Source organism: Arvicanthis niloticus, chromosome 2 (genome assembly GCF_011762505.2).
Source record: "Arvicanthis niloticus isolate mArvNil1 chromosome 2, mArvNil1.pat.X, whole genome shotgun sequence".
In the NCBI taxonomy this organism is placed as follows: Eukaryota; Metazoa; Chordata; class Mammalia; order Rodentia; family Muridae; genus Arvicanthis; species Arvicanthis niloticus.
Window position 1 is genome coordinate 43,197,147 of NC_047659.1, and position 26,143 is coordinate 43,223,289.

The 26,143-nt window shown below is 38.6% G+C and overlaps 1 protein-coding gene across 4 annotated transcripts in view; it reads left to right on the forward strand.

Annotated features, from left to right (window-relative positions):
- The first annotated feature begins 1,849 nt into the window (after window positions 1–1,849).
- The window catches only part of B3galt1 (beta-1,3-galactosyltransferase 1), a 549,878-nt gene continuing 525,584 nt past the window's right edge, over window positions 1,850–26,143 (forward strand). For all 4 annotated transcript variants that reach the window (XM_076928849.1, XM_076928852.1, XM_076928850.1 and 1 more), the window contains exon 1: window positions 1,850–1,994. The gene's annotated coding sequence lies outside the window, so the exon portion shown is untranslated. The remainder of the gene's footprint in view (window positions 1,995–26,143) is intronic.

The following is a 26,143-nucleotide window of genomic DNA, read 5'->3' on the forward strand; positions in this document are numbered from 1 at the left end:
ATCTCAGCTCTTAACTGTAAAGAAATGGGCTTACTGTCAGCACAGCCAGTTTGGAAATGGATGGCCTAGCTAATGGGTAAACTGGCTGAAGGGAAGGAAGGCACAGAAAACAGCGAAGGTATAAATATTCTCTATAGTGAAAACGTCGTGATACTAGGTAAGTCTGTTGTGGAGTGAGCATCCTCTTACAGAGTTCAAGAAGTCTGCACATGATTTGTTCTGGAAATCAAAGAATACATATTCTCTCTCTCTCTCTCTCTCTCTCTCTCTCTCTCTCTCTCTCACTCACTCACTTTCTCACACACACACACATTCTTCTTCTCTTCTTTTTCATTCTTCCTCTTCCTCCCTCCCTCCCTCCCTCCCTCCCTCCCTCCCTCCCTCCCTCCCTCCCTCCCTTCTTTTTAGAAAGGAAAATAAAGAAATGAGTGGTGTTGATTGCAAAACAACTGAGTCCCTTAATGACTAGCGAAATGAATAGCAGCATAGAAATAAAAAGAAAGGACTATACCGAGTTCCAAGTCATTTATCAGAAAAATGATGTAGCTATGATTTAAAAAAAAAAAAAACAACTCACAAAAAGCTTTATGAAGTGACTCCTACTATCTTCATTGGAGAACAAGGGTCATTTGGGGACTGTTTTTTTCTTCTATGAGCCTTTGTGTAAACGTTTTTAATTTGGTTGTCCTTGTTTCTAGATATTAAGTGCAGAAGCTTTTAAGTAGTCCTCTGGGCTGTTTTGATGGCCATTTTGGAGTACCTGCACTGGAAAATTAAAATACTCGTCAAGGAAAGATTATTAGCATTTGAGGGAAAGAGTAGAACAGGCAAGTAAGGTTTCTGTTTTCGTTTCCTGTCAAACATTGTCATTTAATGTTTAGTCACACTCGCACACGAACTCTTAAAACAAAAACTCTTGAAACAGTTAGACTTGATGCTCCCCATATGAGTAAATAAAACCAACGTGCAAGGGCTAGGTAATTAATTAGCCTGCTTAAACTGTCACTGTCTGGCTTCCGTTGTTTTTGTTTGGTTATTTTCCCGTGGTGGTTATTGTGCGGGGTTGACATTTATACGGAGAGCAGACAAGAAAGGTTCACTCTGCAAGGAACTTTGAAAACGTTTCTCAATGTATCTCCTTCCTAGCTTGGGCACCTCCAGGCTGATCACTAGTTGAGGTACCACTTTTCAGCTGCCAAATCTAGAAGGACGGGGGCGCTGTCTGGTGACTTTGCTTCCTTCCTTCAAGGCGGCGACCACCTCCAGGGATTCGCTCTCCAGTAGCGCCGCTTCTACTCGGGTCCCAAGACCTCTGCATAGTGATGCCAGGACACTGAATCTCCGTGCCAAGGCTCTGGGGACAGTCACCCGGGAGTGTCGGGTCACGCCAAGATGCTCTTCGCGAGTAGTCAGAAAACGCCCCGGGCCCAGATTTGTGGGCCGGGCTTCTTTCCTGCATCTTGGGCTCCCGGGCCGGAGTCACCCACCAGTCACCCCAGCTCTGCCTCCCCCTCCATCACACACCCCAGCAGCATCCTCTCCCGGAAACAAGCCTGCTGAGCAAAGGCGGAGGCAAACCTTGGGCCTTCCGCTCTGATTGGTCTCCCCCCGCCGCGCGGGGCGAGGCGGCGATTGGCTGCCGGGCGTTGTCAGTCGCCGAGGCCAGAGCCGTCGCCGGGGAAGCGCAACCCGGCTCCGGTGCTCCGGCAGCCGCCGCGGCTGTTCGGCTGGTGCAGCTGAGCGAGCCCGCGCGGGCGCCACCGCCGCCTCCGCCGCCGTCCACCGCGCGCTGCCAGCACCGCGGGGCTTGCAGGAGGCCGCCGGGAGGGGCGGGCGCGCGAGCAGAGCACGAGGAGGCGGAGGCGGGGGAGAAGTGATGCTGGCGCCGGGGATCCGGGCAGCGGCAGCGGAGAATAAGCATCTTCGGGACCCCGGCTGCAGCGTCCCCGTGGCCCGCGGGCCAGCCGAACGGCTAGAGACGGCGCGTCCCGCGGGTAAGGTGCGGCTCTCCAGACCGCTTTGTGGTCTTGGGGTGCTTACAAGCACCTAGTGGCCGGAGCACCCGGACAAGGATGTTTGGGACCCAGACAGCGAGTTCTGCTGCCTGGCCAGGCTGATGCTCGCACTGGTGCGGCTTCAGCTCCTGCCTTCTCGCTTAGGCAGTGACAGACTTTGACAGCGCGTGGATGGCATTGTGTGTGAGAGAGTGTGGGTACGTGTGTGCGCGCGCACACGCACGAGGTTTGGGGCACTTCGAAGGGAGAGGAGTAGGTCCCCTTTATGTGGACTGATGTCCTTCAAGGATCCCGGCTGAAATGGAATGAACAGAATGTTTTGAGCGCGCCGGGAGGGAGAACTCGGTGCATTGGAAAGTCTCCTCTGGTACAGAAGGAGCCGGGCAAATTGAACTTTATTGCCTTAATGAAAAGGAGCCCATGGGTCTAGCGCGCTAGGGGAGAAGCGCATTCACCGAGGCTCCCCAAAGTCTCACTTTACGCCAGGGACTTTGGAGCAGAAAGTAATGGTTGATCCGCCTTGCTGAAGCAAAAAGAAGTTAAGGGGAGAGGGCCAGAGGCTAGGCTTGGAGACTGGCCACTTTTAGGCGGCAGAAACCCCGCGTGGGAGGCTCAGGTCACTTTTCAGGAGCGCAGATTTGGGGTGAAGAGAATTCCGCTCAAAAGGATTGCGCCTTTGGGCTCAGGTGGTCGCAACTGGATAACTGGGCAGAGGTGGAGTGGTGCTAGTGTGGACATTGGAGGAATGTCCTGGAGGAGGCACTTCCTCCCTCGCAGCCTTGACAGGTGTGTCACCGTGTTTGGGACTGGTGTGTCCTGGGGCAGATACTGGGAGAGCAGCTGCACAGTCAGAAACTTCCAGCCCGCTGGGGTCTGGGCCACCAGACTTGGAACACATTAACTTAAAGGTAACCAGGTTTTTGTACCTAGCTTCTTTCAGAACGTATGCTGACTTTTGTTTTTGTTTTTTTTTTTCTTGTTTTGTTTTCTTCTCATGTGTTCCATATTGTAAAGCCATTGCGATTTCCACGTACACTGCAACCCTTTCCGCAGAAGATGAATTTTATGCTCTGCTCTTTCTGGGTAGTGCTCTCAGGCTGAGTCCGGATCTCTTGCTCAGGGCAGTGGTTCTGCCATCCCTGTTTAGGACGCACAAAGTTAATGTTAGAGACTTTCTCTGAGATCTGCTGTCTCCGTAGGGATCTCTCCTTTAGAAACTTCGTGAAATATTTCAGCACCAAGGCACTTTCCCCTCCCTGGCTCAGACTGGGAAAGACTGTTTGTGCCCAGAGATGGGATTGCAAGAAGCTGTGGAGGTAGGGAGGGCAGCTCCCCTGGCTGGTAGGGTTGGGAAAACCAAAACTGGCTCTACACAGGGATCCGGATCTTGAACTGCCTACACCACTTTCCCTGTTTGAAGCTGGGTTATCTTAGTGAAGGAATCTGTTGTCGGACCACTGGCCACATTTCATAGAACACAACAAAACATGCCAGACTCAGAAACAGCTTTGCTTGGGCTCCTTTCTGGTTTGCTTGAACAGTGAAAACGAAAGTATGGCACCCCATAAGAATAGTGTGGGCAGCAAGGAAGGAGCTGTTCGAACCCCCATCTTTGTAGTTTGCAAAGACTCTATTTCCCTTCAGTTTAGTAACTGCACTATTCTAAAAAGAGATGAGCAACTTAGAATAAAGTAGTAGTAATGTTAGTTTTGTGTCTGAGACTGCTTTATTAGAAATTTCTACTGAATATTTGTTTTTAATAGTTATGACTTCTGGCTCCAAAGCCTCTTTTTCTGATATATTTAAGGTATATTTAAGGTTAGATTTGTAGTCACGATTTTTTTTTTTTAAATTATAACAACTTTTAAGTTATTGCAACATTCAGGACTTTATGGATGTTATTAACATACTAAAGGGTTAATTTTAGTTTGTGGGCTTTATTTGCTCAAATCTGTGGGCTGACAAAAATATGTCTGTGACCATGATGGCTTACTATGAAGGTACTACGTTTAAAATGTGTTATACATTATTGATAAATAATTCCAAAGAAACTTAAATTTAAAGGAATTAAATAATAGTATCCCATATTGAAAAATGGAAGTGTTTGGGAGAATTTTAGCATTTGGCTAATAAAGTGCTTTTCATGTAATATCTAAGTTAATTGCATTATATATTAGGGTAAATTACAAGTCTTAGGATACAATAATGTACTTATTTTATGGTGGCCCTTTAAAAGGGAGGGTTTCTACTTTGAAAAGGAATTCCTTTTGGAGAAATAAATTTTATGAACAATGAGAGTAAATATAAAAGCTTAGAGAGTGATGTGCAAGTCCATAAATTAGGATAAAATAGAAGTATGTTTATGTGCAAGCACAATGACACTGGCCATAATGGCAGGGAGGAGGAGACAGCGCCATTTGTTGGTAGCAATGGGTGGATTAGCTGCTCGTTTCTATAAGCTATTCAAGTTCTTCCACGTCTTCACATTGACTTTAATTATGGTATGCTTTGCTTCAAGGAACCATGAGCTTTGACTGCCTTATATTCTAGACAGGTTTTACTAACTCAACTAAAGGTCAAGTTGTCAAATCTCCAAGCCACCAAATTCTCTCTTGGACCTCTACCAAACTTTAATTTTAGCGTTTACTGATTAATTCTTTTTAAAAGGTCATGCCTTGAATGATAAACAATGCATTAGGACTGACTACCTTATGAAACAGAACATCTATGTCAAATAATCAAAATAAGAATGTAGTCATAAAATATGATAAAATAAATTATCTTGTAGAAAGTTCTTTTCTTCCCCCTCAATGAAGTCATTCTTTTTCTAAAACTAAGAATTTTAGGAGTGTTGCAAATTCCAACCAGTAGTAAATCAGAAAGTTATTTTTATCCTGTCATTGTTTGACTATCCTTATCTCTCTCCATGTGTGCATGCTTGTGTATACTAAACACAGACATACAGGCACACACACACACAGAGTTAGGAGAAATATGATTGCTATGCATTTGAAACAAATTTCCAAGTCCATTCTGTATGATAAATATTCATTTGGAAATGTTGTCAATCCTTGTAGTAATCTGTTATTGATTATGACGCTGGCTTAGTGAAGTAAATTTTAGCAAATTATACTTTGTTCCTATTGTGTGGGTGAATGTTGCTGCAGGTGTGTTAGCACTTTATCACAAAATAAAGACAGAGACAACTGCCATTCTATGCTATTCAGATAAATAGATCATGATAAAACACAATAAGCAAAACTAGTATATTGATATTCTACCAACATGTATTTTCTACACCCTTACTCATCTATTTAGTTACCTGTTACACGAATGCACACTGACTCATGTATCCTTCTCAAGGATTTGTTGGAGCTGTCAATCAGTCATAAACACAACCCCAGACTTGCTAGCCTTGTAGCTCTGTATGAGGTCCCCGAGAACATGCACTAGACATGAGTGTTCAGGTAAAGAATGGAGCCACCAAGACAATCAGTTAATGGAAGGACACGATATTTATCCCTTAAAATGTTTAATTCATTCAGGCATGGTGGCACACACTTGTAATCCTAGCCTTCCTTCTGGAAACTGAGGCAGGATGATTGTGCATCCTTAGCTTAAAAAAATTGTGAATTAGCCCAGAATGTGTTTCAGAGGAATTAACATGTGAAACACTTCAATGTTAGTATAATTCATTTAGATCGATAGCTTTTAAGAGGTATTTATGACTATCCAAATTCAACTTACATAGAAAACAGCTTCCAAGGGAATTGAGTGGTTTGGTAGTGGCTAAGGATGGATTCAGAGGCATAATTTTAATGAAGAAATTCTACTTCTTTTTTGTTGATCATGTCAAATCCATGACATTTGTAAACACCAATCACAAGCTTTGGATGGGGGGGGGGGGCATGTTAATGTTGCCATTAAAATTATCATCATTAAAAGACGTATGCTCTGATTTTCTGGTAAGAAATGCCAAAACAACTGGAAAGCTTCCAGGAAAGTCTGTCTTTAGTTAGTTAAAAATTAAGTTGGTTATCCAGCCAGTCAATTACAAATACAATTTGGATAAACTGTGCCTTAGTTCCACTCCCCCCCCCGCCCCACCCCGGCTTCTCTCTATGTGTGTAATTATAACTTCAATTTCACTTTCCATGCTTTCTTCCCTCCCATTATTTTTGAATGTTTGGCTTATATCAAAAAGGATCATTAACATTTGCCCCATATGAACAGTGGACCCACTTAATTTGAGAAAACTGGTTTGTAAGTAATATATTCATATTAAAGCACAGGGAAGCTTATCTTCTCAAGAAGCTGTGCTGCATAAAGACAGACATAAAGACAGCTTGCTCTGCTGACCTAGCATGACGGGAAATTAGTAAAATAGAGATGTGTAGTGCTAACAGTTATTCCTCAATGTGTTTTCATCATCCAAGAAAACAGCCTGAATAGTAGTGATTAGCCTAGGTTTACAAGATATGGCAAGCCTTTTGATATTACCATATTAATATTTCATTCCCCAGAGCCATGAATATGTAAGCACCACTTGCTTAGCACCCCCTCCCCTTTATTGCCATCACTCGTCCTTCCTTCCCCGGATGCAAACTTTAAAAAACTGATGTTCTTAAACAACAACAACAACAACAACAAGTTAGTACAAGTTTATAAATAGCACACCCAAGCTCATGGTGAAACTACTTGATACAAGCTAAGCAGTCATCAGATGTTTTAAAGTGGCAAAGATTCTTAATTTAGGGATCTCTGAGTCTTCTCTGTGACTAAGGATGAATTTTACTTAAACTCAGTGAAATTGGAGCTAGGTTTAGGGGAACCAGTGTTTGAAACAGTTTACCAGCCTATATATTTACTCTTATGATTAATATCTTGAAAAATATCCAGGAAAGAGAAATGGCAGTGTCTTCTCATTTACACATATAGTATCTTAAAATATCTTAATTACAAACACAATATTACATTGATTGGTACTATGGTAGAAACAAAAACGAGATAAATTGTGGTGTATTTAGAGATGTCATGTAAGATTTATTGGGTTTTACATAGTTTGCAATGAAATGTTTATATTTCTACTCTGGTATCTTTTGAATATAGATGTATATGAACTCTAATATATAGACTCATAGTACCTTCCCTACATGCTATAATCTCTAAATCAACATTATTTCCTTTCTGAAGTCTCTGAAGTTCAGTGATTGGTAGATGAATTGCAGGGACCCTGAGAAGTCCTCAAATTGTTGGCATGCATTTATTGGTTTTGTTCTTAAATGTTTTAGAGTAAAGATGTTATGGCTGATAAAAGTATAAAAGCTACTAATCTGTTAAATTTATAAAATGAGAACATTAACAGAAATTCACCACACATATCACAAAACAAAAATTCCTAGCAGAAAGGGATAACATGAATGAATGATGAAGGGATTTTAAAGAATTAATGTCTGCCTTTCCATCATAAAACAATCTGCACAGAGAAACGAAGAGTTAAATTGTCATAAAAATCCAATTTCTAGCTGAAGAGATGGCTTATAAATTATAAATACTGTACTTGATGCTGAATTCTCATTAGTCTCCTTTGATTACCAATGTTTCATGTATAAATGACACAAAGGTTGACTCAGTTCCCCATGAACCTAGACTTTCAGGCAGCTTTTCCTTTACCCTAGCACTCAGTAAGGACAAATACTAGAGGCAGAGTTCCTTACTTCGCAATCCTTTGTAAGTTTCAGTAGTGTTAGACAAGAAGGAACATGCTAAATATATACAGGTGTGCCATGGGTTCATGCTTCTGTGTATGGACTACACTCAGGCTGTCCTTTTATCAGTAGTCAGTAAGTAAATATGCAGTCTGGACCATTGCTACATAACTCATGCCTAGAAAATGGAAGCAACAATTATTACTTGAATAATTCAATATTTGAGTATATACCTGAGTCAGATATTAGTAATACATGTTCATTTCTCTGGGTGAATACAGCTATCTAATGACAAAGAAGACGGCAGCTAACAAACAATGGACTGCATCTTTAAAACTATTTTAGTAACTATTTTGGCCTAATTTTCTAATAATAATATTTAGTTTCTAAACTTGCTGACTAAAGTACAAAATAGGCCAATCCTGAAATTACTTGTTGAGCTAAAAATAGTTATTTCCATCTGATAGGATGCTGCTTTTTACCTTTGATGCACTTCTTCTCCAGATGGCCTCTCCTCTCCTTTCCCCCTCTTTCCCTCTCCTCTGACCCACCCTTCCTACCTCTCTTCCCTTGTATAATACATCCAGACACACACACACACACACACACACACACACACACACACACACACACACACATACACACACACACACACACACACACATGCAGATGTCTATTTCAGCTTTTATATGTTAAATGTTCCAGTTATTCAACACTGTGAAACTTTTTTCTTCATACGTCATATGAAGCCAATATCAGAAGAGATTAAACCTGAAAACATTAGTAAAGGCTATTTGCAATAAGCGTAAGTAAAGGTGTAGGTGCATGTATGCTGAAGTAGAATGATATAAAGACATTATTCTGTTATTCCATTATTAATTACAAAGAGGGCATTTTGATGTTTACAGAGATTCTGAGATTTATCAAACACTGAAGATGTCGGTAAGTGGTAGAGCACTTGCTGCTTACTGTGTTAGATGCTTAAATCCTAGCACAACATTATTGTTTATCTAGAATGTAAGTGGATTTTATTTGCAAGTAGGTTCAAATGCAAATCACACTGAGGAGTTAACCTGTCAAATCATTAATGATATCACAGATGATAACAAGTTCCCCACCCATTTCCAGACATGAACAGACAGATAAACGTGGAGGAAAGAATAAAGACCACAGACCAACACTTGATAACAAAACACACCGTTTTATAATAATTACAAATATTTACAAGTCTGTGTCAAACTAAGAAAATGTGATTAATATACAAGTACAGGAAATTGGATAAGTACTTGAGACAATATAGGAGCATATTGCATTCTAAATTAAAGAGCACACAAAGTGAATAGTTAACATAAAATGTTCTGAAACTAAGTGACACTAGAGACCTAATATCCATAAACATATGGAGGAAATATAAAGTTCTAACCTTATAGAACTTAACTTTCACTTGTATAAATACCTTATTAAGTATAATTACACAAAAATTAAATAGGACATTTACCTTGCACAAATTACTAATGATGACTTAACATCCAGCCTTACAAAAGATTATTTGTGTTTTCTTCGAATGGAAGGCTTTTCAATGGTATAATTCTTTGTTCCTGTTTATACCTCTTCTGTAGACTGAAAGTTATTTAAGGAGTGTGTGAGATTCATGGTCACTATTTACGTTGGGTACATTAAATTTACTAATTAGGCACAGTGAGAATCATTATCATACAAAAACTTCCAAATACCACAACAGCAGGAATGTGCAGAAAATACTTTCATAATTTGCAAACAAAAAACCACCAAATAACCACTTATGTCCTATTGAGAAAAGCATAGGTAAATTTCTAATGAGGCACTTCCAAAGCTTTAACTGAAATACCAAAGTTCTTAAATGAATGTTGTTTCATTTATAAAGGCTGATCAAAGGAACAAGGAAGAGGAAGAGTGCAGAGACTCCTGAACTTCTGATAAGGCTGTTTGCGCACTCATGTTTATACACATACAAACGGAGATGAAATTAGTAGCTATCAAAAGCAACAGAGAGGGACAGGATGGTTACTGAGATCTCAGGAGAAACTCATCAGGTCTTTTCTGGGTCCTGTCACCAATGCTAGGAATCAGCCTCAATTCTTTTCAGTCTTCCTTTACTTCCAACCAACTTTCCTAAACTGGGGAATGAACCTGAACAAGGTCAGGGTACATTCTGATGTTGGATGTCTTGGTCAGGTGGTATCTTCAGTTTTAGCCCCTGATAACCATATTTTAAGGAAGATCAGAAAATTGTTAGTAACCAGAATGGAAAGTACATGCCGGACATGTCAAAACTCCAAACAGTAACTGTGTATATAAAAAGCCTTAAAAACTCTTTGTTTCAGTAACAGAACTTCATTAACATATACTACATTTGAATTAACTGGAGATGAACACAGTTGCATTAAAGCACCCTTTGAGAAATCTGGACATAGAAATAATTTGTTTATCCAATCAAGGGAAGATGAATAAAGTATGTGTCATACAATTACGTCTTAGTTTTAACTGGTATTCCTTGCATTATTTTTGAAAGATTAGCAATTACATTAGTCTTCACTTATGAAATAAAAATATGCAAAATATATTATGAAGAAGTATCTTACATTATATATGTATATATGCAAGCTTAGATAAAATACTAGCATTTATTATTTTGAAGAGTTTAATTGTGGATACTGTAGTTTTAAGTATAAGAAATGAGGCCCCCATCCACTCAGTGGAGAAGGAGAGGGGAGGAGGGGGAAGGACTGTGGGAGGAAGTGACCGGGAGGAGGGCAGTGAGTGGGATGTAAAGTGAATAAGTAAAATATAAAATTAAATTAAAAAGGAAAGGCCTTTTGTAGGAATTGGCACTACATTAAAATTAACTGTTTCATTCTTATTGATAATATATTAGAAATCCTAAAAAAAAAAAAAAAAAAAAAAAAAAGCAAATCATAGCTAGGGATATGTCAGCAGTAAAACACTTACTTAGAGGTTTCTATGTCTGGCAGAAAAATGAGAGTCATCCTGACATAAGCGTAGAGCAAATTTGCCTTTCTTCAGCCTTTGTGTTCTCTTACAGCCCGCTGCAGAGTGGATGATGCCTACTCTTACTGATAAGGAGGTTTTTACTTCTGGCTTTCTAACCAAGTTCTTATCCCCTTCACCCTCTAAAATGCCGGGAAATGCCAAACACCTTAGCATCTACAACCCAAGTCAAACATTGGCTTGTAAATTAAGCATGGTACTTCTTCAGAGATTGCCAATGCTTATACAAAACCTAACTTTTAAAACTTTTTCTCTGTTTTTCTCTACTGATATTATCTCATTATATACATAACTTGCTTCTTGTTTTGTTTTTAAGCCCAGCATTCGAGAGGACTGACAAAGTTTGCACATACTGAGCCTCCTTTAAGTTCTGTGATGTTGAAAATTTGCTGAAAGTACTATAGCATGTTTGTTATGGGCAAGCACCTTTATGATGATTATGATTAGATTTTATTGTATTTGATCCTCTGGCCAGCATAACCGAGGCCTAGTCTTATACAACAGGGGATAAGAGGTACAAAATGAATTTGTGGTTTGAAATGTGGTTTTGGGTTGACATGGAAATGTGGGTGCATGTATTCATCTTCATACCTGATTGTGTGCCTTCTATTTCAGTTGAGTGTGTAGTTAATGCGCTGACTGTACTGGATCAGAGACCTGGCATTTTTCCATTCATTTATTTCTCCTCCCACACTTGCACTTATCTATCAGCAAGCTTTATGTGCATGCAAATTATTGTTGACTGATCTCACTCGGTGATCCCCTGAGTCTGTGAAGTCCCCTTGACCACGGGATAACAATAGACTACTGCGGTTTTGTCAAATTTCCTAAATTTGGATGTTCCTCTTTCTCATCTTGTAATTAACTAGACTAAATAAATTATATGAACAAATGTGATGACTATTCACCTGCTAAATGACAATATTAAAAATAATCATGTCCTAGGTTGGCAGGGATAAGTGGATATGGTGCTTTCAGACAGTTCATTGCAATTAAAACTGGCACAGCCCCTTTGGAAAGCAATTTGGCATTATATGGGAGAAAACCCATAAAATATTCATACTGTCTCATCTATTAATATTCATTCTGGGATTCTGTCCTAAGGAAATAGTGCAAACTATGAAAATGGTCATCTATTAGGTGACATTTGTAGATTCATCCTGTATAACAAAAATTAACAGGTAATCGGTGGCCAACGGTGTGCTTTTTTTGGAAGCAGGCACACAACCATGACAAGCAAACACGAGGATTATGCTAAGATGTAATCATGTAGTATGCTGTTTCTTAGGAAAGAAATACATTACACAATTATAGGAAAATACTGCAAAAGTTGGTCAAACACAAATGGCAAGGTGAGTTGTAAATGGGTTGTAAAATGTACACAGTTCTCTCTCTCTCCCTACCTGTTTGTCTCTGATTTAAGAATGTGTTATTGACTTTTGAATTTAAAATTTGCCTTTTTTATTAAAAAAACAGAAATATTTAATATTTAATATTTCTTTAATATTCTTATGCTGATTGTTAGTCATTGCTTCGGGCAGTTGTAGTCTCTTTGACACTCCAAGGTGGTCAGGATGGTTTTAATCCCCTCTTTTGGTAAAGGAGAGGCATTCCTGTGTTTGGAATGCAAACCAGACTACCCCTGGAAGACAAGCCAGCACAAGGCTAACCACCACTCTCCCTTCCAGCCCCCTACTTTATATGCTATTCTTCTTCTTGTAGGAGAGCAAGTTCAAATACTTTCAATGGCTCTGAACTGGCTCCCTGCCCACTTTTCAAATTAACCTTCAGACCTCCTCCAGTCCACATACACTCTAAACTCTCCTTATTGGTGGTTTTTAAAGCTTCCTCACTAGGTGTAATGGTTTATATTTAACCTTTAAGAAAGATATTTTTTTAAATTAATATTCTTTAAAGAAAATTAAAATATGAACAACACGTAGACATTTCCAAAAGACTTCACTCACTTAAACTAACTCTTATATCTTTATTTATTTCAGTATATATTTCAGTAATCAGACAGAGAAATTTAAAAAGATGATGAAAATATCATATATATTAGGTGATAGGGCCTATGGCTGTGAGATATCACTTAAAACAGGAAAGTAACAAAAATGTCATAATAAAACACTCATTTTACAAGAGTTAATTTATTACCTTGATGAAAAACAGGAAGGAAGCGTATGAAGCGTGTATCTTCAGCAGTAAATGTGTGAAGAAAATGCAGTGATGTTGGCTCTTTATGGAGTCGTGTTTCATATCACAGTCTCTCTTGTTATTTTCCTCATTGATTAGCACATCCTCTTCAAAGAAGTAAGTTCACAGTTCATTTCCAAGAGGCTGCAACAGTACAAGTGTGCTGTGTTGTTTCTGAAGCACTATGTCGTACAGTTGCAGGTACCTGCATCGCTTGTCAAATAAGCTTTTTTTAATTTTAATTTTTAATTTCATTCAATCTTTATTTACACTCTAGATCTTATCCCCCTCCCTGTCCACCCTCTGACAGTTTCACATCCCATACCATCTCCCCACCCTGTCTTCACAAGGATGTCTCCACCCCCCACCCCCACCTCACCAGACCTCCCCACTTCCTGGGGCCTCCAGTCTCTTGAGGGTTAGGTGATCTTCTCCCTCACCTGGCAGTCCTCTGCTGTATATGTGTTGGGAGCTTCATATCAGCTAGAGTATGCTGCCTGGTTTGTGGCCCAGTGTTTGAGAGATCTTGGGGGGAGGGGGGATCCAGGTTAGTTGAGACTGCTGGTTCTCCTACAGGGTCGCCCTCCTGCTCCGCTTCTTCCAGCTTTTTCCTAATTCAACCACTGGAGTCAGCAGCTTCTGCCCATTGGTTGGGTGTAGTTATCTGCATCTGACTCTTTCAGCTGCTTGTTGGGTCTTCCGGAGGGCAGTCATGTATGATAGGCCCCTCTTTTTGAAATAAGCTAATTCTCAATTTCTCCATCTTAAAGATGTTATTTTCTAAGACAAGCACAGCGACGAGGAGGAGGAGAGATCATGAACTCATGGTGGAGAATGATGTGTTGCTGGGTGAGCTGGGTACCATGTCAGTCCATTATTTGTTCAGGTTTGTGCATCAAGAGCACATATATGTAGCGCTAAAAGTTCTTTCTCCCGATACTATACCTTTTAGGGATGCCATTGGTAGACTTGTCTCCTCTTTTTATTTTTTCCTATTTGAACTCATACATTTCACTCTACAATTCCAGTTTCCCCCAACAACCGATTGATACATGAAACAGTGGCCTTTCAACGGCTTCCCAACTGATGAAACATTTTCATTTACATTTTACTGTTCAGTTCATTATTATAAGTAGGAACAACACAACAAAAATTTGAAAATGAAGTAAAATATCACTTTAGTAAATGGGTAAATTATTCTTGTCTCATTAAGCTTTTTATTGAGAATAATAAAAGCGGGTAATTTTGGAATCATATTACATTTTAGATACAGAATTGCTAATCAGTTTTCTACCATTATATTATTTAATACTTAGCAAAACATAAGGAAGTAAATGGCATTTATTAACTCCATTTATGTGGATATTGAAACTGAGGACAAAAGATAAATTACATAACATTTTTTTTAGGATGGGACCATGAAAATTTAACACCAAAGTCCTAAACAAAAGTCTACTTCTTTCTCTATATGCTTTTGGATAGAGTGATTGTCTTTCATTTTTTCCGACTATTAGGCAAATTCAGTGAAGGAAACAAAATATCAAATCCAAACACAACTGCATTTTGGCATATATACACTCTAGAAAGCCAATAGACTCAGAGAAATCCAATGAGTTTTGAGGCAACCCTATAGTCCTCAGATGCTGTAAGACATTTCTTTCTGCATGATTTATGTTTTCTATCATGTGCCTTCTGTCACATACAGTACTATTTTGCTATTTCACACTGTGGTTCAAATTGTGACATGCAAAGTAAATGGCTTTTAAAATGAGGGTCATACAACTTTAGGACTTGAAATGCTTATTTACTTTTGCCTATCTTTAAAAAAAATTAAACAGTACATTGCATTAATAGTAATTTCATACATCGGTATAATTTGTTTAGTGCCTTCTATATACCAAGTACAGATTTGGAATATAACCACGAGAAAGGCATAGCCTCTACATTCCTGGAAACCACATCTCAAAGACATGGTGGAGGGAGGGAGGAACAAAAATGGGAGGGTGGGAGAGAGGGAGGGGGAGAAAGAACACAGATTATACACGACCATACTTTAGGAAGTGTGCGTCCTATGTATAAAAGGATGATAACAGATGGGTAAAAGTGTTACAGACTGTGGAAAGAGCCTTTAAATAGGGTTGCTCAGAATAGAAATCAAAAGATGTGGAATTTGATCAGAGACATGGGTTAAATAAGGGTCAGGTCATGTTACTAGGGGAGGAATTTGAAGAGTTTTAGAAGAAATCCTCCTGACGTGCTACAAGTACCTAAATCAGCACCCTTGTTACTAGGGTGCATAAGTGGGGAATAGTAGGAGATGGAGCAGAGAGGTAAAGAGAGCCCCGTGTGTCCATTGGATGATGCAGAAAGGGTTTAACTCTTCATATCACTGGGATTTGAACTAGAAGGGGCTGGCATTATCTATTCCATATGGGTAATGCAAGATGCCCAGTGAGAGATCTCTTAGGAGCCAGTGCAGAGTCTTGATAAAATACAAGGTAGTTGGGAATCCTGGACAAGAAGCATTTTGAGTTGTGTCCAGCATGTCTCACTTTTACTCAAACTCATATAGAAAGGGAATGGCAGACACCAAGGTGATATCCGAAACAATTTTATGTGTTTATCATGCACGTGCATTTTATTTTTTAATGACGCTACTTATCAGTAATTAAGACATTAGACAATTTTAATATTTAAAAGTTAAATATGCGCCGGGCAGTGGTGGTGCATGCCTTTAATCCCAGCATTTGGGAGGCAGAGGCAAGCAGATTTCTGAGTTCGAGGCCAGCCTGGTCTACAGAGTGAGTTCCAGGACAGCCAGGGCTACACAGAGAAACCCTATCTCAAAAAAACAAACAAACAAACAAGCAAAATAAGTTAAAAGTTAAATATGCTAATTAGAATTTTATTTTACATGGCCTCTTTCCACATAGGTTATTATTCACTGACTTGAAAATACTCTATAGTCATGCGAGGGAATTTATTGTGAGTATACACTTTCAATCTTTTTAATCATTGAACAATACATATTATAGAAAAAGATATAATTCAGAATAACTTAGACAATGAATTCAAGAAATTTTTAGGTAAATGGATGGAACTAGAAAATATCATCCTGAGTGAGATAACTCAATCACAAAAGAACACACATGGTATTCATTCACTGATAATTGGATATTAGCCCAGAGGCTCACAATACCCAAGATTCAACTCACAGACCACATGAAGCTCATGAAGAAGGAAGACCAACTGTGGGTGCTTTGGTCCTTCTTAGAAGGAGTAACAAAATACTCAAGGGAGCAAATATGGAGACAAAGTGTGGGACAGAAACTGAAGGAGGGGCCGTCTGGAGACCATTCCACCTGGGTATCCATCCCATGTGCAGTCACCAAAGGTAGACGCTGATGTGGATGTCAGGAAGTGCATGCTGACAAGAGCCTGATATAGCTGTCTCCTTAGAGGTCTGCCAGAGTCTGACACATTCAGAGGCAGATACTCACAGCTAACCATTGATCTGATCAAGAAGTTCCCAATGGAGGAGTTAGAGAGAAGACTGAAGGAGCTGAAAGGGTTTGCGGGCCCCATGAGGAGAGCAACAATACCAACCAACCAGAGCTCCCCAGGGTCTAAATCACCAGTCTGGGAGCACATAGGGAGGGACCCATGACTCCAGCTATATATGTACTGGAGAATGGCCTTGTTGGGCATAGGTCTGAGAGGAGATCCTTGGTCCCATGAAGGCTGGACACCAAGTGTGGGGTAATTTGAGGGTGAGGAGGTGGGAGTAGGGGGGTAGGTGTGGGCACATCCTCATAGAAACAGGAGGAGGGGGGATGGTATAGGGGAGTTCCTGGGGGGTGGGGAATGGGGTAAGGGGATAGAATCTGAAATGTTAATGTAACATCCAATAAAAAAAAAGAAAATTTGCTAAGCTCGTTAAGCTAGGCAGTCTCTGGCATTATTGGAAGCAAGTCTGAATCCAAGCTTCAGAAAATGAACTTGTGTCTGTCCTTCTGTCTGTCTGTCTAGATTTAATGTTAAGGGGTACTCTTTTCACCCTGAATCATTATGTTCTGATTGTTTATGGTTGACTTAACTCTCTTTTATCCATATTTCTCTATTATATCTAAAATGGTATAAATCGAAGTGGAAGGCACAGGTGAAAATGTTAACAGTATTTAAATGTTGAGTCATTTAGGGTTATGTGTGGTCTATACATTGTTCTCTTGCAGCTTCACTGTAATTTTAAAATACTTTTCAAATGAGAAATACAAATAGCCACAGTAGGACTTACAGTATTGAAATTATCACATATAAAGTGTAACACTACTACTGTAAGATAAATAGCAATTATTTTTTGATTGCAATGGAAAATAAGGCATGAAAATTTTACATGAAACACCCATAACATATTTGAAAAATAATCATGTTGAAATTAGGAATGAGAAATTCTATCATTGAAACTAAGAAACATCATGAGTTTAAATCTCAAGTTGGACAACAGAAGAGAGACTTGGTAGCTGAAAGTGGGGGAAGATGCAATGGGGAACATAACATAAAACAGGAAGAAGTGTCAGAGGGAGGGCTTCGTGGATTTGATCAGTGGTGCAGGCCAGAGAAATGAACATAAGCAAGATTTGATGGGAGAATGCCTGAAAATTTCTAGAACCACTGGAAGAATTCAATGTAAAGGTCTCAGAAATTATAGGAGATGAAGTGGACCACACTTAGGCACATACATAAAATGGTACATATTACATTCAGTAGGTATGTTTCATATTTGACCATGTGTTTTTGAGATTGTAATTGCAACATTTCCCCCTCACCTTTCCATCCTCCAATTCCTCTCATATATCTCTCTTTCAGATCCATGCTTCTTTTTCATTAAATGTTGTTACATGCATATGTGAGTTAAAAAGTTTTTGAGCAGACCATTTTTTTAATTTAATTTTTTTTTTTTTACTTAATTGATTTTATATCCCATTCACTGCCCCGCTCTTTGGTCACCCACTCCCACAATTCTTCCCCCATCCCTGCGTCCTCTTCTCCTCTGAGAGGATGCCCCCTTGGGTATTGAACCACCATGACACTTTAATTCTCTGAGAGTCTAGGCATTTCATCTCCCACTGAAGCCAGACAAGGCAGCACAGCTAAAAGTCTATATCCCAGGTACAGGCAACAGCTTTGGGCTAGCCCCCGCTCCAGTTGTTGGGATCCACATGAAGGCCAAGCTGCACATCTGCTTCATATCTACATATGTGTGGGACGGCCTAGATACAGCCCATGTATACTCTTTGTTTGATGGTTTATACTCTAAGAATCCCAAGGGTCTAGGTTAGTTGACTCTGTTGGTCTTCCTATGGAGTTCCTATCCCCTTCTGGGCCTACAATCCTTCCTTCTATTCGTCCATAAGAGTACCTAAGCTCCATTCACTATTTGGCTGTGTGTGTATATATCTGTCTGACTCAGCTTCTGGGTGGAGCCTCTCAGATGACAACATGCTGTCTGCAAACATAAAAGAGCATCATGAATAGTGTCAGGGATTGGTGCTTGCCCATGGGATGGGTCTCAAGTTGGCCTGCTTATTGGTTGGCCGTCCCCTCAGTCACTGCTTCATCTTCCATGCCTGCATTTCTTGGAGACAGGAGACATTTTGGGTTGAAAGTCTTATGGGTGGATTGGTGTTTCATTAGCGTTTCTGCCTAGGCAGACCATTTAGCACCGGGTAACCAATTGGTGTGCTCTCCCCTTGGGTAGACTATTTCTCCTACTTTCAACACTTCTTCATTGCCTGTAGTCCTTTGTGTAGGGTTGAGGCCTGGTGGTCTTTCCTGCTTCTACTTTGTCATGTAAACTGCAGTTGTCCTTGTTTAGGCAGTCAAGTTGGGGAGACTTATCAGTGTCAAGAATGCTAACGGAAGCCAGGATTCATTGAAATGTAGTCAATGCACCAAATGAAAATGACAACTAAAGCATACATTCATAGTCAGCAAAAATGTCCTTAAAGCGAACCATGGAATATAATCAGTTTTAGAAAAAAGAAATACAAAATCTTCCAGAGTTTGTCACAAGGCAAACTTCATTAAAAGAATCTTTTATGTATGGAGAATATTAACCCAGAGATAGAGGATGCAGTAAAGATCAATGAGGGTGATAAATGTTTAAATAAATCTAAATGAAATTCGTCCTCATAAAATAATGCTGAAATCGAGTAAATTGAATGGAGGGATGTAATGTACAGACAAAAAAATGATACAAGGGAATGTAAATGAAGTGAAATCGGTTCTTTATTTCCTGAATTGTCTGAAGAGGGTCATTAGACTCTGACAAGTTAGGAATGCATGGTGTAAGAGCAGAAAACCAAATTAATAGTGACAAAACTAAAATGCCGATTAAAAATAACACTTAGATGTTAGATTGTACAGTCGCAGCCAAATATCCTGTTAATGACATAAAATATAAACCGATGAAATATCCCTGTTCTAGAAAAAAGACTGTAAGACCATAATTTAAAAATCCAAGCGTGTCCTAGTTTCAAAGGATTATGTAAACATTAGGATGTACAGAGTTTGAAAGAAAGAGCATAGGAGATGATATCAGTTACTCCTGTTTATCCCTGGCAGGTGGTGACAGATTCCGAGACAGCACAACAGTGCTTTCTGGTAGCAAGTATTAAGTGTAGAATAGGATGTCACCAGGATGCATCCACACATGTACGTGTTATGCATTTAACATGTCTAGCTATATGGCTCTCTCCTCCTCACTTCCTTCCCTCTTTCCGCCCCTTTTGCAGTCCCTGATTGTCTTTTCTTTATACTCAGGCCATCATTTTTAAAAAGTTAGTTGTAAAGACACTGAAAGAAAATATGTGATACTTGGTTGTTTTTTTTTTTTTTTTTTTTTTTTTCGTATTGTTTTCCCCAATATTATCCTCCAATTTTATGCTTTTTCTAAAATTGATAGAATTCTGATCTTATTTATGGTCAAACCATAATGTAGAGTATAGACTATGCTTTTTAATGCCTTCCTCTGTTGACACGTAGACTGACTCCAGTCTTGGCCATTGTGAACAGTGCTACAGTGAATATGAATACATAGGTGTCTGTCTTGCATTCTCATTACGAGCCCTTCAGATTTTAACCCAGTCATGGCATTGCTGGATCAGCCTCTCTCTTTCATTTTAGATAGCTGTTCTTTATGTTTGTATGGAACATCTATGCTGCTTTCTATAGTAATTATGGTTATTTTGCTCCATACTTTATTATTTTCAAAGGTTTTTTTTTGGACAATAATCATTCAGAGATGAGATACAATTCCAATGTAATTTTGATTAGCATGTCCCTGATGTCTGAATTTTATTCATATCTTTGTTGGTCATTTGGACTTTTTTATTTGAAATGTGTCTGTTCAGGTTGAATTTTCTGGCAGTTTTAAAATTGAATTACTTTTTCTTTGTTATTTATTTTATTTTTTAGTATGCGCTTAATTGAAATAAAAACACATTGTGTTCTTGCCTCCAGCCCTTACCAGGAACCTTCTTTATAACTACTGCCATGTGCCCTCCTACTCTCAAGGTCATAGCCTTTTCTCTTTGATTACGTGTGTGTGTGTGTGTGTGTGTGTGTGTGTACGCATGTTTGTGTGTGTATGTGTGTATCTATGTTTGTATGTGTAAGTACAAATATATATGTAGCCTTCTGAGTCCATTTTGTTGATTGTGTGTACATGGTTTCATGGCTGCCTACTCTACCTTGGGCAACCAATAAGGGGGTTAATCTCTGGAGCAGAGTAGTTCTTCTCCCAGTAGTTACTAGTTGATTTTAGTTCTTTGTCTAGGGGTGGAATTCCACAAAATTGCCTCTTTCCTCTTTTCCTCATTAATATCTGCAATAACAGTTCCCTCATTCCAGTGTTCTCTCTCCATTTCTAGGAGAGATTGTTTCATTGAAGACTTTCTGACATTCTTGCTTTTACAACCTTCCAGCCCCTCTTCTGTGATGTTCCCTCAACCATAGACAGAGGAGATGTGAAATCAATGTGTCCATTAGGCCTTTGTTGTTTTTCTCAAAGAAGGTTATATTTATGTGTTTAAGAATATATATGTATGTGTTTGTGTGTATGTGTGAGCAAACTAAACTGAACCGAACTGAACCAAATCAATTCAAACCGAACTGAAAAATTAAAAAAAAACAAAAAAAAACCCAGAAATGTGAGTAAAGATGTATATGTGTGTGTAATGTATGTATTATGTATATATAGCATTGTATATGTATATATACTTGTATATTTATTATATTACTGTACATGTTGCTTATGCTGCTTATCTGTAATTCTGGATATTAATCCTCCATTACCTGTACAGATTATCTCAATGGACTGTTTCTTCACTTCATGTTTGCTTGTTTACATATTCTAGGTAAAAATCACCAGTCATTATCAACACAGTTTTTTTTTTTTTTTTTTTTTTTCTATTCACTGGGCTGTCGGTCTGTTCACTCTATCATTTGCTTTTAATCATTAATTTTTATTTTCCAAGCTTTTGGAATCATTTCCAGAAGTCACTGGCCAAGTCAGTATTTTGATGTGTTTTCCCTAGTAGATTCATAGTTTCTAGTTTTAGATTAAAATTTTTTATTTAAATAGCCTTATCTAAAAAGGATAATTGACAGTTACTAACTATTATCAAGGTGTAAAATTCTTAGTAGAACTCAAGTTGATTTTAAATAGAAACAGATAGATGACTATGGAAAAATTGATAGTAATTTTGTTATTTGTATTCAGTCCAGGGGGCTTGGTAGACTCTGGCCTTTTGATGCTCCTGATCCCAGAGGTTACACAATGACCACCCAGTTTGCTAAGGTAGTGGGAAAAAACAATTCTCAGCTGGCTGCTTGGAAACCCTCATATGATCCTCTCTGGATTAGATAGTGTCCATCAATGAAATGTGGATTCTTGTCTAACTTCTGTCGATCAATTGTCATCTCCACTCTTGTGCTTCTAACAGTCACCCAGCAAGTGACTCCAATAGAAAATACTCTTCCTTTACAGATGTGTCAAAACCAAGGTCAGTTGCATTCATTCAGATCTCCCTTATAATTTTTTGATATTATTACTGTGTTTGTGCATGTATGATGTGTGTCTGTGAGAGAACACTGGTGTGTGCATGTCAAGGCATACCTTGGAGGTCAGATACGCTTATTGGAATAATTTTTCTCCCTTCCCTTTCATGTTATGCTCCAGGGATCAAACGCCAGTCTGTAGGCATGCACAGCAAGGCCTTTACTCTTCCAGCAAGCTCGATGGTCCCTTCAGGATTTTCCTTCCTGGCTTTCCTCTTTGACCAAACAAAAGTGCACTTGTCTGTTTCGATTCTTCATATGTTTCTTCTTGTGTCCAGCAATATGCTGAGTACCTTTTCTTGTTCTGCTCTCTCTCACTAGCAGTAGGGTGGCTTTGTCATGGATCACAACCCAATATGAGCTTCACAGGCTGGGAGACTGGAGGATCTTAATCTTTAATTTAAAAAAACAAATGGGGAGGGTGTGGTGTCACCAGGGTTAATGTGTACATGTTTAAACTGAGCTTTTCAGCAGACCTTTAAAAATGGTGTGTGCGTGTGTGTGTTCATGTGTTTTATACTATAATTGTTAAATTGTTAAATATATTTATATATTTAATATAAATATAAATAAAATATAAATATAAATCATATATATGTATACACACACACACACACACACATATATATATATTTGCTTGTCATTGGTTTAAATACTAAAACAATGAAAGAATTGAAAAGAAGTTTGGGTAATTTTGCTTACATATTGACTCTCAGGATGGGAAAGGAAACTATTTAAAGGCTGTCTTGTCTTTCCCTGGTAGTATGTTAATCTGGTTTCTTACCCACAGCAGACTCAAAGAGTCATTGTGACATGGAGTCTTACCTTGAATTATGTGGAGATCAGAAGCTAGTTGGTATGTTCCAGTGTGGTCTTTAGTAAATTCCTCTTTGGTGGCATGTGTTCGCCAGCTCCTCTGATAAAGACATGATTTGTTTCTACAGTGCCTGTGCTTTGCTTTGCCATGATGCGCTGTCATGGCAAATAACCTGATGTGTGGAATCGAACTAAGGATCCATTTTGTTATTATCAGAAACTAAAATACTCTAAATGGGAATGGCCGTTTAACATTATAAGTTATAGTTTTTACTAAGAAGCCCTATTTTGTCTCAGCTTATGTGTGAATAGGATGTATTTTTCCATTGAAACATTTTTGCTTGATTATGATTGGGCTGTTAATTTGGACTGCTGAAATGTTTCAGTACATTTTTATTGTCTAAAAAATAGCATTTTATTTTGTATTTTAAAACTGTTCAAGATTTTGGGCCTTTTCCCCCCCAACAAATGACAGCCATAGAAAAAATATCTTACATAAGTTATGTGACTGGATATGTCCATGTCATAATAAAATTTTCTTAAATCTACATGCAAAGGTTAGTAAATGTTGACTGTTGTTAATTAAAGAGCTGTTATACAACTCAGTTTTCTGTGTGATGGTTGTTAAATATCTGTAGAACAGGAATATTTAATATACTTGCTTAAGTTATATTACTTAAGCATTGTTAAGTAAGTCATACGAATTTAGCTAGACTCTTGTCATAATAGTGTAATACACATTATTTGATTCTAAAAACTTAAGTGAAATATCTACTGGTTAAACCTTCTAAAATAAAGCATTTGTCTTTTGAAGAAAACATAGAAGCTGGTATAGGGTAAACTTTCCTTCCCTCAACACAAACTCCTATTATAAAATCTCCTTTAGTGCCACAATGACTGAGTAAGATCCATCTTGGTATGAACACCCTCCTAAGAGTTGTTTATTGTGACCCAAAAGAAAGAAAAGTTTCTTTTATACATATTTTAGACGTATGACGTTCTAGATCAACAGAAAACACTGCACATTTTCAGTACTGGGTTGGATTTTTTCTCCTCAGTGGTGGCCTGTGGCATGCTATTGGCTTTCCTTCACACAGCTAGAATGAGCAATAGGGGCTGGTGTCCACCTCAGCAGCCTCTCTGCTTTAGAGAACCTGTTGTCCACACTTGGCTGAGAGAGTCACTACTCATAAAACTTTCTTTCTGGAAAGTGCTATGAAGTAGAGCCTTACCTGTTTCAACAGTTTCAAGAAGAACAAACAAGTTACTAGTATGCTAAAAGTTGGACTGATAGAATACTCTTTAATTTTTATGAAATTAACAGTATCTCCCTAGAACCACCCCCAAGCCATTTAGCTCGTTAAGTCAAAGGTAATTAACTCCATTTTGCAGATTTTACTTCACAGTTTTTCAGGTTACCTTAAAAGTAGCACGATTATGTTGAGAGGAGTTCGTTTCAAAACATAGTGATAGTTTTGTTTCTATACAAGTTGAAAAAAAAACGTTCTGTTTAGCTTGACACAATAGGATATAATTTGAAACATTTCTAGCCACTGTTTGGTCTGTCAGAATTTATCTTGTATAAGTTAACTACTAATTAAGTGCAACAGATTTTCAACAGATAGTGATATAGGTTTTTTATAATTTAAAATATATGTCACTTTAAGAACTTAGAGGCTCCAAAAGCCCATCATTCATAATTAACCAAGACTTGGAAACAAACAAAGTGTTTTATTATGTGTAAACAATAAATAATATGTTGATGTCAAGAGATTGCCTGAAGTACGCAGGCTCTTCCAGCTTTGATAGAGTCGCAGATTGTGTTATAGAATCAAAACAGTAAGGTCAGTAACAGGAAATAGAGGTTAAACGGCAAATGACAAAGGACATACCAAACTGTATGGAGAGACATGTAATGGGACTTGAGTGTCCTCAAGTGGCCTCTGATGGTCTCTAGATATGAAGGTAGAAAGCCAAGTCCCTGTCACACTGCCCACTCAGCACAGTCACGTTGTTGCTAGAAGTACTTTCCGGAAGGATGTAAAAGTATGTGAACTTCCACAGCTCCCAGAGAGATGGCTTGTGAGCTTCTTGCGAGCATAATGAAGGAGCTTAATTACAGGTTCTCAAAGGAAGCTTTCATGCTCTCCTTCGGGAGCTCCATGACAATTTTTGATGCATATATATTTTCTGTTTCAAACCTGGCATGCACATATTCTTTTAAAATTTTATTGGTACATTTCATTGTGCCCAGTGATGCATTTCCTGAAGACATCTTAATACAAGCATGTAATGTACTCTAACCATGTTAATCCATCCACTCCCGTTCCCTTTTACTCCTTCTCCCCGTCCATTGTACTCGTTCATCCTCTCCTGCAATCTCCCTTCTGCTTTCATGTCCTATATATTTAATTTTAACTAAAAATCTATGATCCACAAATAAGAAAAAGCATGCAATAGTTTTGGTTCTGATTTATGTTGCTTTAAATGCTTATCTCCAGCTGCATACATTTTTCCTGCCAAACATCTGATAGATGACAATATATAGAATACATAATGAATTTAAAAGACTAAACAATGTAATCAGTAAGTAGGTTAAGGAAATAGTCTTCCAAAGGAAAAAAACAAATGTCCAGTAAAGCATATGAGAAAAATGTTCAACATCCTTAGTCATTAGGTAATTATAAACCAAGACGACATTCAGAGTTCATCTCACCCTAGTCAGAAGGGTTCACTCTGACAAATCAGGGGAAACAAATCAGGGGATTTTGAGATGCCTCAGTTGGTCAATGTGCTACTGACTTTGCCTAAAGACCTGAGTGTTTGATCCCCTGAGTGTTTATGATAAAATAAGAGAACCAACTTCCTAAGTTGTCCTCTGACATCTGTATATGGGCCATGGTTAAGGACCTCCTTCCAAAATAAATTTATTTTAAAAGTTAAAGAAAACAAATAGTAAAAGTCATCAAGGATGATGGGGGAAGGTGACACCACCTGTGGGTAGGAATGTGAATTAGTCCACTTACAGTGGAAAATAGCACAAACTAAAAATAGGCTACTATATGACAGTAATGCCACCCATGTGTACATACCCAAAGGATTCTAAATCAATATCTTACACTACTATTCACAGTAGCCAAGTTATGGAATTAGCCTAAAGGGTCACAACCAGATGAATGTAAAAAGAAATTCTTTCATTATATGTACAGCTAAGTTTTATTTTGCTTTAAAGAAAAAGAA